The sequence below is a fragment of the Salmo trutta genome, unplaced genomic scaffold (assembly GCF_901001165.1).
Source record: "Salmo trutta unplaced genomic scaffold, fSalTru1.1, whole genome shotgun sequence".
In the NCBI taxonomy this organism is placed as follows: Eukaryota; Metazoa; Chordata; class Actinopteri; order Salmoniformes; family Salmonidae; genus Salmo; species Salmo trutta.
The window spans coordinates 3,197,351-3,209,775 of NW_021822911.1; the positions used below are offsets into that span (position 1 = coordinate 3,197,351).

Genomic DNA, 12,425 nt, shown 5'->3' on the forward strand with positions numbered 1-12,425 from the left:
GGATGATCTCCGCGTGTGCGGTTCCCACCGTGAAACATGGAGGAGATGTGATGGTGTGGGGGTGCTTTGCTGGTGACACTGTCTGTGATTTATTTAGATTTCGAGGCACACTTAACCAGCATGGCTACCACAACATTCTGCAGCGACACGCCATATCACCTGGTTTGTGCTTAGTGGGACTATCATTTGTTTTTCAACAGGACAATGACCCAAAACACACCTCCAGGCTGTGTAACGGCTATTTGACCATGGAGAGTGATGGAGTGCTGCATCAGTTGACCTGGCCTCCACAACCACCCGACCTCAACCCAATTGAGGTGGTTTGTGATGAGTTGGACCACAGAGTGAAGGAAAAGCAGCTAACAAGTGCTCAGCATATGTGGGAACTTCTTCAAGACTGTTGGAAAATCATTCCAGCTGAAGCTGGTTGAGAGAATGCCAAGAGTGTGCAAAGCTGTCATCAAGGCAAAGGATGGCTACTTTGAAGAACCTAAAATATATTTTGATTTGTTTAACACTTTTTTGGTTACTACATGATTCCATATGTGTTATTTCATAGTTTTGATGTCTTCACTGTTATTCTACAATTTAGAAAATAGTAAAAATAAAGAAAAACCCTTCAATGAGTAGCTGTGTCCAAACTTTTGACTGGTACTGTATAGTTAAATGCACTAAAGAGGAACAATGGGTACAGATTGAAGATGCACTCGCTCATCCACACAATAATTGTACGTATCTGTTTTCAAAGGATAAAATATAGAACATTAACAGCTTCATACTTAAGAACACTAGAACAATGTGGAAGAACACTAGAACAATGTGGAAGAACACTAGAACAATGTGGAAGAACACTAGAACAATGTGGAAGAACACTAGAACAATGTGGAAGAAAATTGAACGTTTCTACAAGAATCAATATGAATCCCTAAAAACACAACGTTCTGGAACAATCCATCTATAGCTTTCAGGATTCACCCATAAATTGGTCCACAGGGAAAACTAAAGGCATAGAAACCGGAAATGACTTGGCAACAGGAAATACATTTATTTCGGTGACAGAGCTATAGAGCAACTTTGGACTACAGTAGATACACTACATGACCATAAATATGTGGACACCTGCTTGTCGAACAACTTATTCCAAAATCATGGTCATTAAAATGGAGTTGGTCCTCCCTTTGCTGGTATAACAGCCTCCACACTTCTGGGAAGGCTTTCCACTAAATGTTGGAACATTGCTGTGCTTCCATTCAGCCACAAGAGCATTAGTGAGGTCGGGCACTGATGTTGGGCGATTAGGCCTGGCTCGCAGTTGGCGTACCAATCCATCCCAAAGGTGTCCGATGGGTTGAGGTCGGGGCTCTGTGCAGGCCAGTCAAGTTCTTCTACACCGATCTCGACAAACCATTTCTTTATGGACCTCGCTTTGAGCACAGGGGCATTGTCATGCTGAAACAGGAAAGGGTCTTCCCCAAATTGTTGCCACAAAGTTGGAAGCACAGAATCGTCTAGAATGTCATTGTATGCTGTAGCGTTTACACCACTCCAGCTGACGCTTGGCATTGCGCATGGTGATCTTAGGCTTGTATGTGGCTGCAATGGTAACCCATTTCATTTAGATCCTGACAAAAAGTTATTGTGATGACATTGCTTCCAGAGGCAGTTTGGAACTTGGTAGCGAGTGTTGAAACCGAGGACAGACGATTTGTACTCGTTACGCGCTTCAGCACATGGCGGTCCCGTTCTATGAGCTTGTGTGGCCCACCACTGAGCGGTTGTTGCTCCTAGATGTTACCACTTCACAATAACAGCACTTACAGTTGATTGGGGAAGCTCTAGCAAGGCAGAAATTCAACAAACTGACTTATTGGAATGGTGGCATCCTATGACGGTGCCACATTGAAAGTCCCTGAGCGCTTCAGTAAGGCTATTCAACTGCCAATGTTTGTCTATGGAGATTACATGGCTGTGTGCTCGATTTTATACACCTGTCGGCAACAGGTGTGGCTGAAATAGCCGAATCCACTAATTTGAAGGGGTGTCCACATACACTATCTATACAAAAGTATGTCATGACTGTAAACAACTTGCTTTAACAATTCAACATTTGCTAAACAGCACCATGTTAGACTACTGCAGCCTCACTCTAGCAACGATATCAAAGTCCTTTTTGACAACGCCAAAATTAAAAGTGTGCGTCAAACGGTTTTCTTGGAATGATTTGTAGCCATGTCTCGACTATCTGTGCATGAGAGTCCATCCAACTCAGTTTCCCTACCAGAAAAAATACGTGATTCCGTAAAGTCAATTTGCGCATGCGATTTCAGGAAGAAACTGAAGAGCAGATGGACTGACCGCGTTTTGCGACTGTCTGCTCACTTGACCGCAGTTAATATTGGCCTAGGAATTGCCCTCCAGTTTAATACAATGGAATTGCAGTATTGAATGAGGGCTAGTCCATTCTGTGAGACATCTAAGTTGTGATTTTGCTGCAAATCCATTGTTAAAGTTTTGTTGTTGGCCAGCTTGTTGATGGTATTCACATCTTACAGTGTAGCTTTATCAATTCCTACATTAAAAAACGGCATTTAAGCTCAGAACTTCAGTAGAATGCTGTTTTAAAACCACGCATCAGTTCAACAACTATTTTCAAGACAGGACTTACTGGTGTTCAGATCTTCTGTCTCCTCCTCTTCTTCTTCCTCCTTCAATATGACAGTTCTCTCTCCTTCCTTCACTCCAAAAAAAGCATCATCTTTATTTTCTTCTTTCAATGTAACAGCCTCACCCTCAACTTCTTTTTGTACTGTGACATCCTCCTCTTCCTCTTTCACGACCACGTTCAGCCACAGACTCTCTTCCTCCTCCTCTTTCACTAGAGTGTCTTTCTCCGTCCAGCAGACCTCCTCTTCTTTAACAGGAGAGTAACTTAGTGAACTCATGGTCGGGAATGTTGGCCAGCTAACCTAGCTAGTTAGCGACTAGCCTAGTGATAGGCTAATTTATCAAGCCAGCTACCGTTACCTGACTAAACAGAAATATGACATTAAATGGAGAAAATAGTTATAGACAGAATTATGTTTAAAATACAGTGACAAATATACACCGAAGCAGTCTGAACAGCTTGAATGATTCGGCTAGGAAGCTTACGAGCGTGTCTGAACCAGATGTTTGTTGAAGAAGTTGTTCCGTCCACTAGATATACGTCACACGCTGAAAGCACTCCTACTGAAAAGACGCACATTTCTCCGTCTGTTGACTGGAGGGAAACGCAGATAAATGTGCTTTTATTTCCAGACAAACAGTGGCCTTTTTCACATTTTATTTCATTAATAATAATATAATCGTCAGACAACTGCAGATTTGTAATAAGTCATAATAAACCTACTTCCACATTCTACCAACCCAACAGATGGTAATACTTACAGTAATATTAACCAATGAGGTGGGGTCTTTACACATTCTACCAACACAACAGATGTTAATTCTACAGTGACTATTAACCAATGAGGTGGTCTTTACACATTCTACCAACCCAACAGATGTTCTACTACAGTGAATATTAACCAATGAGGTGGGTCTTGCCACATTCTACCAACACAACAGATGTTTCTACTACATGGGAATAGTAACCAATGAGTGTTGGGTCTTTCCACATTCTACCAACCCAACAGATGTAATTACTACAGTGGAATATTAACCATGAGGTGGGTCTTTACACATTCTACCAACCCCACAGATGTTTCTACTACAGTGAATATTAACCAATTGAGGTGGGGTCTTTCCACATTCTACCCACACAACAGATGTTTCTTACTACAGTGAATTATTAACCCATGAGGTGGGTCTTTACACATTCTACCACCCAACAGGATGGTAAATCTACAGTGAATATTAAACCAATGAGGTGGGTCTTTACACATTCTACCAACACAACAGATGTTCTACTACAGTGAATATTAACCAATGAGTGGGTCTTTCCTTCCACATTCTACCAACCCAACAGATGTATACTACAGTGAATATTAACCAATGAGGTGGGTCTTTCCACATTCTACCAACCCAACAGATGTTTCTACTACAGTGAATATTAACCAATGAGGTGGGTCTTTCCACATTCTACCAACACAACAGATGTTTCTACTACAGTGAATATTAACCAATGAGGTGGGTCTTTACACATTCTACCAACCCAACAGATGGTAATACTACAGTGAATATTAACCAATGAGGTGGGTCTTTACACATTCTACCAACACAACAGATGTTTCTACTACAGTGAATATTAACCAATGAGGTGGGTCTTTCCACATTCTACCAACCCAACAGATGTTTCTACTACAGTGAATATTAACCAATGAGGTGGGTCTTTACACATTCTACCAACCAACAGATGTCTACTACAGTGAATATTAACCAATGAGGTGGGTCTTTCCACATTCTACCAACACAACAGATGTTTCTACTACAGTGAATATTAACCAATGAGGTGGGTCTTTCCACATTCTACCAACCAACAGATGTTTCTACTACAGTGAATATTAACCAATGAGGTGGGTCTTTCCACATTCTACCAACCCAACAGATGTTTCTACTACAGTGAATATTAACCAATGAGGGGGTCTTTCCACATTCTACCAACCCAACAGATGTTTCTACTACAGTGAATATTAACCAATGAGGTGGGTCTTTCCACATTCTCCAACCCAACAGATGTTTCTACAGTGAATATTAACCAATGAGGTGGGTCTTTCCACATTCTACCAACCCAACAGATGTTTCTACTACAGTGAATATTAACCAATGAGGGGGTCTTTCCACATTCTACCAACCCAACAGATGTTCTACTACAGTGAATATTAACCAATGAGGTGGGTCTTTCCACATTCTACAACCCAACAGATGTCTACTACAGTGAATATTAACCAATGAGGTGGGTCTTTCCACATTCTACCAACCCAACAGATGTTTCTACTACAGTGAATAAACCAATGAGGTGGGTCTTTCCACATTCTACCAACCAACAGATGTTTCTACTACAGTGAATATTAACCAATGAGGTGGGTCTTTCCACATTCTACCAACCAACAGATGTTTCTACTACAGTGAATATTAACCAATGAGGTGGGTCTTTCCACATTCTACCAACCCAACAGATGTTTCTACTACAGTGAATATTAACCAATGAGGTGGGTCTTTCACATTCTACCAACACAACAGATGTTTCTACTACAGTGAATATTAACCAATGAGGTGGGTCTTTCCACATTCTACCAACACAACAGATGTTACTACAGTGAATATTAACCAATGAGGTGGGTCTTTACACATTCTACCAACCAACAGATGTTTCTACTACAGTGAATATTAACCAATGAGGTGGGTCTTTCCACATTCTACCAACACAACAGATGTTTCTACTACAGTGAATATTAACCAATGAGGTGGGTCTTTCCACATTCTACCAACCCAACAGATGTCTACTACAGTGAATATTAACCAATGAGGTGGGTCTTTACACATATCAAACAACAGATGTTTCTACTACAGTGAATATTAACCAATGAGGTGGGTCTTTCCACATTCTACCAACCAACAGATGTTCTACTACAGTGAATATTAACCAATGAGGTGGGTCTTTCCACATTCTACCAACACAACAGATGTCTACTACAGTGAATATTAACCAATGAGGTGGGTCTTTCCACATTCTACCAACCCAACAGATGTTTCTACAGTGAATATTAACCAATGAGGTGGGTCTTTCCACATTCTACCAACACAACAGATGGTAATACTATGAAGCAACGCTTTCAGGTTAATAAAAGTTTAATTCCCAAATAGCCTCTACAGGTTTGGTCATTATCAGGTATTGGAGCATTGAAAGATGATGCACAACAACGGTTTCTTCCAGGAAACCACGACTCCAATAACCACCACAGTCAAAATAACTGTAAAGTACTTCACTATCGAAACAACTACCGCTATAATCAACCTGTTCGCAATACATGGGTATTGGGATCTGACCTCATTGATCTGTCAGTAAGCTATATCTACATGGGTATTGGGATCTGACCTCATTGATCTGTCAGTAAGCTATGTCTACATGGGTATTGGGATCCAACCTCATTGATCTGTCAGTATGCTATGTTTACATGGGTATTGGGATCTGACCTCATTGATCTGTCAGTAAGCTATGTTTACATGGGTATTGGGATCTGACCTCATTGATCTGTCAGTAATATATGTCTACATGGGTATTGGGATCTGACCTCATTGAGCTGTCAGTAAGCTATGTTTACATGGGTATTGGGATCCGACCTCATTGATCTGTCAGTAAGCTATGTTTACATGGGTTTTGGGATCTGACCTCATTGATCTGTCAGTAAGCTATGTCTACATGGGTATTGGGATCTGACCTCATTGATCTGTCAGTAAGCTATGTTTACATGGGTATTGGGATCTGACCTCATTGATCTGTCAGTAAGCTATGTCTACATGGGTATTGGGATCTAACCTCATTGATCTGTCAGTAAACTATGTCTACATGGGTATTGGGATCTGACCTCATTGATCTGTCAGTAAGCTATGTCTACATGGGTATTGGGATCTGACCTCATTGATCTGTCAGTAAGCTATGTCTACATGGGTATTGGGATCTAACCTCATTGATCTGTCAGTAAGCTATGTCTACATGGGTATTGGGATCTGACCTCATTGATCTGTCAGTAAGCTATGTTTACATGGGTATTGGGATCTGACCTCCTTGATCTCAGCTATAGTATAATCCAGCAAAGCAGTCCTACCAGCTAGCATTGTAATGAACCTTGTCTGATAGCCAATCAACCGTGTCCTAATTAACTACAATGACCATAATACATAATGCCTACTTGTCTTGTCTGTTTATTTTAAACTTGCTATGTAAATGAGACAGAAGAATGTATGATGGTCAATGCTATCTGGAATCCTTGGGACATCTCTACCCTAAACCCTAACCTTAACCCCTACCTTAACCATTTTAAATGTCAACTTCAATGGGCTAGGGACGTCCCAAGGATGTATCTCTACCTGAAAATACATTATCTAAGTTATTGATAGTTGGTATTCAGCAGTCATAAAGCCTTATTTACTTTAATGAACTACTAAAAAAGTGATTTTGTCAGACAGTATAGACAGCAGCTCTACACTTTATTGACTGACTGATCCATTCATCCTTCCATCCCTCCTCAGCCTTCCTCTCCTCTGAAGACCCAGTGAGGGTGGAGCTCAGTCAGAGAGCTGTTGAGGGACTGGTTAGGAAGAACACTTCTACAGCCAGAGAGGTGAGAGGTCTCACATGGTTTAGATGGTAAATATTATGTCCCCTTAGCGGTTCATCACGTCAGCTAAAGGGAATATGTTCCATCTATGTTTATTTACATTAGTGCAAATTGTCCACTGATATTGGTGTAATTTCTCACCCCTTCTGGCTGTATGAAAGTTAATTTCCCCTCAGACACACACATTTGTTCTTTGATATTATGAAGGTCATTTGTGTCAAATGTACCTTTCCCCACTCATTCACCCCATCTCTTTACATTGCTGATGCATATTTGGTGGCCTGGCTGCATCCAGACGATGTCAAAGGCCCATCCTGGTAGATCTGAACCTAATGCAGCTTGGAGTGATCAGATGACAGAAGTCACATTTAGGTGCCAGGTGTAACTGAGGCCATAGATGCTCCATATCCATTACTTTGAGTGTTATATATAATATGACTAAATGTGTTTCTGTGTTGCAGGGACAGTCAATAAATGGAACAGCAAGGCCACAGAACATGACATAAGCAGAGCTGTGGGAGACCACCTCAAGCCCCTGGTAGAGCCGGGGGTGGTGTTTACCACTCCACCACGCCTTCAGCATGCTGGAAAAGTAGGATTGATACAGTTTTTCATACTAAGGTGGACCAAGAGTCTGTTGATTGGCCAGTCATTGGGTTAATTTGTTGAAATCAAAACAAGCTTTATTTATACAGCACATGTCAGACATGGATGCAACACAATGGCTTCACAGGAAAAACTATGAAAATAATCAGAAATATTTAGTACACAAATATGAGGATAAAAAACAATAAGAACAACTGAAAGACTAATGAGCATTGTAAGGAAATGCCATTGATTAAAATATCAACAATATGATGCAATATCCAACCCAAAATATAACTTGTTTTTTAGGAGGGGCTCTGAAAGACACTATGGGGGTGTCCACTGAAAGTTGACTAGTAACAACAACTGGGACCTAAAAGACACCCACCATGAGACCCACTAAATCTGCCCAAGAAGAGGCAAACAAAAGAAAAACCCACACCAAACTTAAAGACAGGAAGCACACCAAAAAGGTGGAGCAACTAAAGGTGTTGACTCTCCACATGTATCAAGACAACTGGAGCACTGGGCCAGACACTCTTAAATAGAACCTGGACCAGCTCAGGTGAAACACCTTCCCACTAACGAGATGGACAAGCCAGCACAGGTGTAACACATACTGACTAACGAGGTGACACCAATCAGTGCGTCCTACGTGCTAACGAGCTAGACGTGCTAACGAGCTAGACGTGCTAACGGGCTAGACGCGCTAACGAGCTAGACGTGCTAAAGTCCAACCTCAAAACATAAATGGAAAAACCAAAGCCTCTAACACCTTCCCCCTTAAGACAAACATATCCTATATTTTTGTTGGACAAGTTTGCTCACCACCAACAGAAAACAACTTCCATTTCACATTTTAATCAACTACAATGCTTCACCTTCTACAATATAATCACTGGCTATCAACAATTAAAAACAAGAAAAAAACACGTATTTCTAAATAATAATAATATACAATAGTATTATTTTTCTCCTTTTTCTTTCTATAGAATCCTAAAACTCACTAGCTTCTAGAACTCTCGTCCCCTTGGAACGAGCACAAACAAAATTCATCTCCAATACAGAAAAACATGCAGTCAAAATAAATAAAGATCCATGGCAACGCACTGGCTAAACACAAAACACAAATCTTATATCGATTTGGGGGGAAACCAGGTTGAATCTGCTCTTCAAACTAACACAACAAAACAAAAAACACATGGAAATGGAGATATATTTTACCTCACTGGTTAGAGGACAACCTACGGAAGTCAGTCAGCTACATTTCGGAGTGATGCATTTAAATTTAGGGGTCGCTAAACAAAGGAACGCAACACTTATGTCATAACTCTTCGATATCATGCTAAAATCATTTGTGCGAGAGGAGGGAGATGAGGTTGCACGTCCTGTTAAAACTAACAGCTCAAAAAACCACACGGAATCTGGGAATAATGTGTACATCACTGGTTAGAGGACAATTTATAGAAAACAGCTAGATACATTTTGATTCAAGTGCGTCACCAACGTGTGTAACACAACTCTTTTTTGTTAAATCTCATAAATAGTACTCTTTCAATTCAGAGCTTGTATTTTTCCATGAGGCTGATATCCATTTCATGCTGAAATCAATAGAATTGGGGGCAAACGTTTAGGGTTCTACATTGTGACACTATTAAAATATTCCTACTACAATGTTAAAACATTCTACATTGTGACATATCATTGATATCATGTAACAACCCCTTCATGTATTTTCTGGTGTTTGATCAGATGTCTTATCGGAGAATGTTCACAGCTATAAGGCTATAAGGTTTCTCTCCTGTGTGTGTTCTCTGGTGTGATACCAGATGGTCAGATCGACCAAAACTCATCCCACATTGAACACAGCTATAAGGTTTCTCTCCTGTGTGTGTTCTCTGGTCTGATATCAGGTTGCTTAGCTGAGTAAAACTGTTCCCACATTGATCACAGCTATAAGGTTTCTCTCCTGTGTGTATTCTCTGGTGTGATATCAGGTTGCTTGACATAGTAAAACTCTTCCCACATTGACCACAGCTATAAGGTTTCTCTCCTGTGTGTATTCTTTGGTGTAGAGTCAGAGAGCCAGATGCAGCAAAACTCTTCCCACAGTGACCACAGCTATAAGGTTTCTCTCCTGTGTGTATTCTCTGGTGTTGAGTCAGAGAGCTAGATGTAGTAAAACTCTTCCCACATTGATCACAGCTATAAGATTTATCTCCTGTGTGTGTTCTCTGGTGTGATATCAGGCTGCCTGACTGAGTAAAACTCCTCCCACATTGACCACAGCTATAAGGTTTCTCTCCTGTGTGCGTTCTCTGGTGCATTGTCAGATAGCTAGATTGACTAAAACTCTTCCCACATTGACCACAGATATAAGGTTTCTCTCCTGTGTGCGTTCTCTGATGAATTTTAATGCCTGCTGGGGAGGTGAATCTCTTCCCACAGTCAGAGCAGCAGTGAGTTCTCTTCACTGTGGATCTCTGCAGGTGTTTATTGAGGTGTTCTGATCTGGAGAGACTCTCCTCTGCCTCTTCAGCATCACGAGGTTGTTGAGGCTCCCCAGAGGATCCACGATAGGTAAGTATCTCTCCTGTGTGAACAACAAAGTCAGACAGATGATTAAAGGCCCACAACAGCGGTAATCCACTGTAAAAGGTGATGCCAACAGCGTAGCCATGATCTTGTACAACAATTGACGTCTGTAATGAATGTTAAAATTATTTGACAATTGTCTTAAAATGACTTCTTTTCACATTAGTAGTAACATCGATGATTGTAGGCTATAAATAAGATATTCATGTTGTTGAAATCCTAAGCAGTGTGCCAGACGACTTTTGGTCTCCAATATAGGCCCCTTTCTGTGTTTGCTAAAATTGCGGCACGAGGGCAATTTGATTGCAGAAACTCCTCCCTGCTAATGAGGAAACCGAAAGTTATGGATGTACTATATCTGCCTGGAGCAAAAATGGTGAGCAAGATTTTAGTTTTTCACAATGTATTCTGAATGTGAATGGGGATACTCAGGGGAGTAACCTCCATTTCCAGGTTGGTTATGAGTGCATTTCACACTACTTTGGATTATAATTGTAAGGCTCATTTGAATGTCCTGCTTAATATAATGTTTGCTACATTATTATGAATTATGTGTAATTATTGAAGAACCGTGTTAATGACAGTATCCATTTGGGTGTTGTCAATAAAGTTAAGTTTACAGATGGGCTGTGTACAGCTGCAGCGATCGGTAAGCTGCTCAGATAGCTGATGCTTAAAGTTAGTGAGGGAGATAAGTCTCAAACTTGATTTTTGCAATTCGTTCCAGTGATTGGCAGCAGAGAACTGGAAGGAAATGCAGCCAAAGTAGGTATTGGCTTTGGGGATGACCAGTGAGATATACCTCCTGGAGCGCGTGCTATGGGTGGGTGTTGCTATGGTGACCAGTGAGTGAAGGCGGCCTAGCAAAGACTTATAGATGACCTGGAGCCAGTGGGTTTGGCGACGAATATGTAGCGAGGGCCAGCCGATGAGAGCATACAGGTCACAGTGGTGGGTGGTATATGGGGCTTTGGTGACAAAACGGATGGGAACTGTGATAGACTGCATCCAGTTTGCTGAGTCGAGTGTTGGAGGCTATTTTGAAAATGACATCGCCGAAGTCAAGGATCGGTAGGATAGTCAGTTTTACGAGAGTATGTTTGGCAGCGTGAGTGAAAGAGGCTTTGTTTGCGAAATAGGAAGCCGATTCTAGATTTAATTTTGGATTGGAGATGCTTAATATTAGTCTGGAAGGAGAGTTTGCAGTCTAGCCAGACACCTAGGTATTTTTTGTTGTCCACATATTCTAAGTCAGAAACGTCCAGAGAAGCGATGCTGGACGGGCGGGTAGTGATCGGTTGAAGAGCATACATTTAGTTTTACTAGCGTTTAACCTGTTAGGGTATAGGGGGCAGTATTTTCACAGCTGGATAAAAAAATGTACCCGATTTAATCTGGTTACTAATCCTACCCAGTAACTACAATATGTATATACTTATTATATATGGATAGAAAACACCCTAAAGTTCTAAAACTGTTTGAATGGTGTCTGTGTATAACAGAACTCATTTGGCAGGCAAAACCCTGAGACAGATTCTGACAGGAAGTGGATACCTGATGTGTTGAATTGACTTTAAGCCTATACCATTGAAAAACAAAGGGGCTGAGGAATATTTTGGCACTTCCTATTGCTTCCACAAGATGTCCCCAGCCTTTACAAAGTGTTTTGAGTCTTCTACTCTGAGATCTGACTGAAGAAGAGCCTTGGAACGGTGATGGCCCATTAGACACCTTGCGCACGAGTTGATGGTGGGTACTCTCATTCCGAAACGTTTTAAAAGAGAACCCAATGGTCCGCCTTGAATTTTATTCATGTTCTGGATAAAAAAGGCCCTAATGATTTATGCGATACAACGTTTGACATGTTTGAACGAACGTAAATACATTTTTTCCGTTCGTTCGTGAAGTGAAGTCCGGCTGGCTTAG

At 41.1% G+C, this 12,425-nt stretch overlaps 1 protein-coding gene and 1 pseudogene across 1 annotated transcript in view; both read right to left on the reverse strand.

Moving 5' to 3' along the window:
• LOC115186769 (tripartite motif-containing protein 16-like) overlaps positions 1–12,425 on the reverse strand; it is a 452,306-nt gene that overhangs the window by 208,233 nt on the left and 231,648 nt on the right. The gene's annotated exons all lie outside the window — the stretch shown is intronic.
• The window catches only part of LOC115186402 (zinc finger protein 239-like), a 103,180-nt pseudogene that overhangs the window by 2,644 nt on the left and 88,111 nt on the right, over positions 1–12,425 (reverse strand).